Raw genomic sequence first — 5,000 nt, forward strand, 5'->3', positions numbered from 1 at the left:
TCTCTCTCTCTCTCTCTCTCACTTTCGTTGTCTCTCTCACTTCCGCTCTTTCCTTGTCTCTCTCACTTTCGCTCTTTCGTTGTCTCTCACTTTCGCTCTTTCATTGTCTCTGACTTTCGCTCTTTCGTTGTCTCTCACTTTCGCTCTTTCGTTGTCTCTCACTTTCGCTCTTTCGTTGTCTCTCTCTCACTTTCGCTCTTTCGCTGCCTCTCACTCACTTTCGCTCTTTCGTTGCCTCTCACTTTCGCTCTTTCGCAGCCTCTCACTCACTTCCGGTCTTTCGTTGTTTCTCACTTTCGGTCTTTCGTTGTCTCTCACTTTCGCGCTTTCGTTGTCTCTCACTTTCGCGCTTTCGTTATCTCTCTCTCACATTCGCTCTTTCATTGTCTCTCTCTCACTTCCGCTCTTTCGTTGTCTCTCTCACTTTCAGTCTTTCGTTATCTCTCACTTTCGGTGTTTCGTTGTCTCTCACTTTCGCTCTTTCGTTGTCTCTCTCTCACTTCCGCTCTTTAGTTGTCTCTCTCGCTTTTCGCTGTCTGTCTCTCACTCTCGCTCTTTCGTTGTCTCTCTTTTGCTCTTTCGTTGTCTTTCTCTCACTTTGGCTCTTATGTTGTCTCTCTCTCACTTTCGCTCTTTCGTTGTCTCTCTCGCTTTCGCTCTTTCGTTGTCTCTCTCATTTTCGCTCTTTCGCTGTCTGTCTCTCATTTTCGCTCTTTCGTTGCCTCTCTCTCACTCTCGCTCTTTCGTTGTCTCTCTCTCACTTTCGCTCTTTTGTTGTCTCACTTTCGCTCTTTTGTTGTCGCTTTCTCACTTTCACTCTTTTGTTGTCTCACTTTCGCTCTTGCGTTATCTCTCTCTCACTTTCGCTTTTTAGTTGTCTCTCACTTTCGCTCTTTCGTTGTCTCTCACTTTCGCTCTTTCGTTGTCTCTCTCTCACTTTCGGTTTTTCGTCGTCTCTCACTTTCGCTTTTTCGTTGTCTCTCTCTCACTTTCGCTCTTTCGTTGTCCCTCTCTCAGTTTCGCTCTTTCGCTGTCTCTCACTCACACTCTTTCGCTCTCATATTTGCCCTTTCGCTGTCTCACTTTCGCTCTTTCGTTGTCTCTCACTTTCGCTCTTTCGTTCTCTCTCTCTCTCTCTTTCGTTCTCTCTCTCCCTCGCGTTTTCTCTCTCTCGTTCTCTCTCTCACAAACACTCACAATCACTCTCTCGTTCTCTCTCTCTCTCTCACACACACACACACACACACACACACACACACACACACACACACACACACACACACACACACGCATACATACATACACACAACATTTTCTCTCTTTTCTAATTTTCTTCTTTTTTGCTCTCACTCACCTTTGTTCGTATTTCTCTTCCTCTTTAATCCCTCCTCATTTACTCTTTTTTTCCATCAAAATTCTTTATTCGCCAAATCCTTTTTTAAGCTCTTTTAATCTTCTTCTCCTCCACTTCTCTCATTCTATGAAACCTACTTTGCCTCATTGAGCTTCATCTTTTCTTCCGCCTGTCGCCTCCATTTTTTTTTTCGAAAAAGAAAAAAAATCTTTCGATTTTTTTTTCTTTCGTTCTCTTACTTTACATCTTACTTTGCATCTTATGTCTCCATCGTCACCAACTCGTTTTTTTTTCAGGCTATTTCACATGCTACTTTTACTAACATACTGTATCTACACGGCTCTGTACCCACATTTCCTACATATCCTCCTCTTCCCCTCCTTCTCTTCCTTAACCTCCCCCTCCCCTTCTTCCTTCTCGTCCTCCTCCTCTTCTCCCTCCTCTTCCCCTTCCATCCCCTCCTCCTTCTCGTCCTCCTCATCCTCTGCCTACTCCTCCTTCTCATCCTCTCCTTCTCATCCTCTTCTTCCTCTTCCTCTTTTTCCTCTTCCTCCTCTTTTTCTTCTTCCTCCTATTTCTCTTCCTCCTATTTCTCCTCCTCCTGTTTCTCCTCCTCCTGTTTCTCTCTCTTCTTTTTCTTCCTATTTCCTCCTCTTTCTCTTCCTCCTCCTCTTCCTGCCTCTCTCCCTACTCCTCCTCCTCCTTCTCTTCCTAATCCTCTTCTTCTTTCTCCTCCTCCTGCTCTTCCTCCTCCTCTTCCTCCTTCTCTTCTTCCTCCTCCTTTTCTACCTCTAGCTTCTTCCTAATTTCCATTTCCCCTTCACCACTCCTGTCTCTACTGGTATTAGTCCTCCTCCTACTTCTACTTGTCTTCCAGCTCCTCCTCCTCTTACTCTTCCTTCTCCTCTTCTGGTCTTCTCGATTGCCATCATCTCTTCTCTAACATCCTCCACCTCCTCCATCCTTACACCTCTTCCACTTCCACGTTTACTTCCTTCCATCATCACCTTTCTCTTCCACCTTTTCCACCTCTACCACCACCAGAATCACCACAACCTTTACCACTACCACCAGAATTACCACCACCAAACCCACGTCCACCAGAACCACAACCACCACCAGATCCACCGCCACAACCAACCACGAAAACCATCAGAACCACAACCACCACTACCACCACCTTTACACCTCTTCCTCTTCCACTTCCTCATCATCATCCTCTTCCCTCTTCCACTTCCTCCCCCTCTTCCTCCTCCTCCTCCTCTTCTTCCTGGGATCATAGGCCACGGGCGTGTGTCACCTCCCGATTAGGCAGAAACCAGGGACAGCGGGACGGGGACTGGGGTGTGGGACAACTCGCGCCTCGTCTTCTGATAAGATTATGTAGAACCTGAAGACCCGAAGACCAGCTCATGGCCCGATTATTGCCATTAATTCCCTGATAGTATCTCTTCATTACCAGGGACACTGGCCCCATTTCCCTATAAATTGATATTACAATGATGGAGATAATGTCACTGCTAGGGGTCGGCTGTGGTGGGGTCGGCTGTGGTGGAGTCGGCTGTGGGATCGTCAATGGTGGAGGAAACTGTGGTTTGGGAGGCTGTGGTGAGATCAACTGTGGTTGGGGAGGCTGTGGTGGGGTTGGCTGTGGTGGGGTTGGCTGTGGTGGGGTTGGTTCTAGTGGGGTTGGCTATGGTAGGGTTGGCTATAGTGGGGTTGGCTGTGGTAGGGTTGGCTATAGTGGGGTTGACTGTGGTGGAGCTGGCTGTGGTGGGGTTGGCTGTGCTGGGATTGGTTGTGGTTGGTGGTTGTGGGGTTGGGTGTGGTTGGTTTTTGGTTTGGTTTTGGGTGGTGGTTGCTATGGTGGAGTCGTCTGTGGTAGGGGAGGCTGTAGTGGGGTTGGCTGTGGTGGGGTTGGCTGTGGTGGGGTTGGTTTTGGTGGGGTTGGTTGGGGTGGGGTTGGCTATGGTGAGGTTGGTTGTTATGGGGTTGGTTGTGCTGGAGTCGTCTGTGGTAGGGGGAGGCTATGGTGGGGTACGCTGTGGTGGGAGCGGCTGTGGTGGGGTTGGATGTAGTGATGGACGCTGTGGTTGGGGAGGCTGTGTGATGGGGGAGGCTATTGTGGGGTCGGTTGTAGCAGGGGTGACTGTGGTGAGGTTGGCTTTGGTGGGGTTGGCTGTGGTGGGATTGGCTGTGGTGGGGTTGGCTGTGGTGGGATTGGCTGTGGTGAAGTTGGCTGTGGTGGAGGAGACAGCGATGAGGAAAACTGTGGTGGGTTCGGCTGTGTTAGGATCGGCTGTGGTGAGGGACACTGTGTTGGGGGAGGCTGTGGGAAGACACGCTGTGGTGGAGGAGACTATGATCCTGCTGGTGGGAGGTTGTGGTGGAGGAGTTTGTGGTGAAGAAGGCTGTGATGAGGGAAGCTGTGGAGTGGTCTGCTGTGGTGGGGTAGACTGTGGTGGGATCGGCTGTGGTGGGGGAGGCTGTGGTGGGGGAGACTGTGGTGGGGGAGGCTGTGGTGGGGTAGGCTGTGGTGGTGGCGAAGTGTCATAGCTCGTTCACATGTTGTGGTAAGCGTTATTGGTGGTGAAGATTTTCGGTGGATAGCGTCATGGTATGCTAAAGTACTGGGGATTGAAGTTGTGGCTTAAGGTGAGTGTGATGTAATTGTTGGTAGTGGTTGTAATTTACCAGCGCTTCTATACTTGTGTCCAATTCGGTCCTATGTCATGTTATAGTTCATGTGTTAACACACACGTTTACACAACAAGTGCCGTGCACACACACATACACACACGCATACATGCACAAACACACACGTGTGTATATGTGTATGTAAATTTGTACATATATATATATATATATATATTATATATATATGTATATATATATGTATATATATTTGTATATATATACATACATATATATACACACATATTATATATACATACATATATGTACACATATACACATGTATATATACATATATATATACATATATATATATATATGTATATATATACATATATTTTATATACACACACACATATATACATATATATACATATACAGTATATATACATATTATACATACATATATATATAATGTATATATATAGTATATATATACATAGTACATACATACATACATACATATACCAAGGCTTTTTTCCCCTTACCAGGGGGGTAGCCAAAAGGGACAAGGCACAAAAACATTCCCACCCATTTCATCCCCGAAAACACTCCACACCCCTCCACCCTCCCTCCCATCTTAGCACTCCTAGATGACGGGTCATCCCTGCACCCTGTCCACTCCCTGGGTCAGAAGCTGTGTCGCAGGACACAGCACATCCACAGCAAGACCGCTTCATTAAATCGGCGACCCCCCTCTCCGGCCCCCCATATAAAGGAGGACGGAGAGAAATCCCTTCGGGCTGCGTCAAAAAATTTTGCTCACACACTACCTCACCCCATTCCCCCGTCCAATATGTATGTATACATATATACATATATACATACGTATATGCATATCTGTATAAATATATATACACATATATATATACATATATATACATATATATGTATAAATATATATACACATATAAATATATACATAAATATACATATATATACATATATATAT

The sequence above is a fragment of the Oratosquilla oratoria genome, chromosome 3 (assembly GCF_046742065.1).
Source record: "Oratosquilla oratoria isolate Oo_2021 chromosome 3, ASM4674206v1, whole genome shotgun sequence".
NCBI classification, from domain to species: Eukaryota; Metazoa; Arthropoda; class Malacostraca; order Stomatopoda; family Squillidae; genus Oratosquilla; species Oratosquilla oratoria.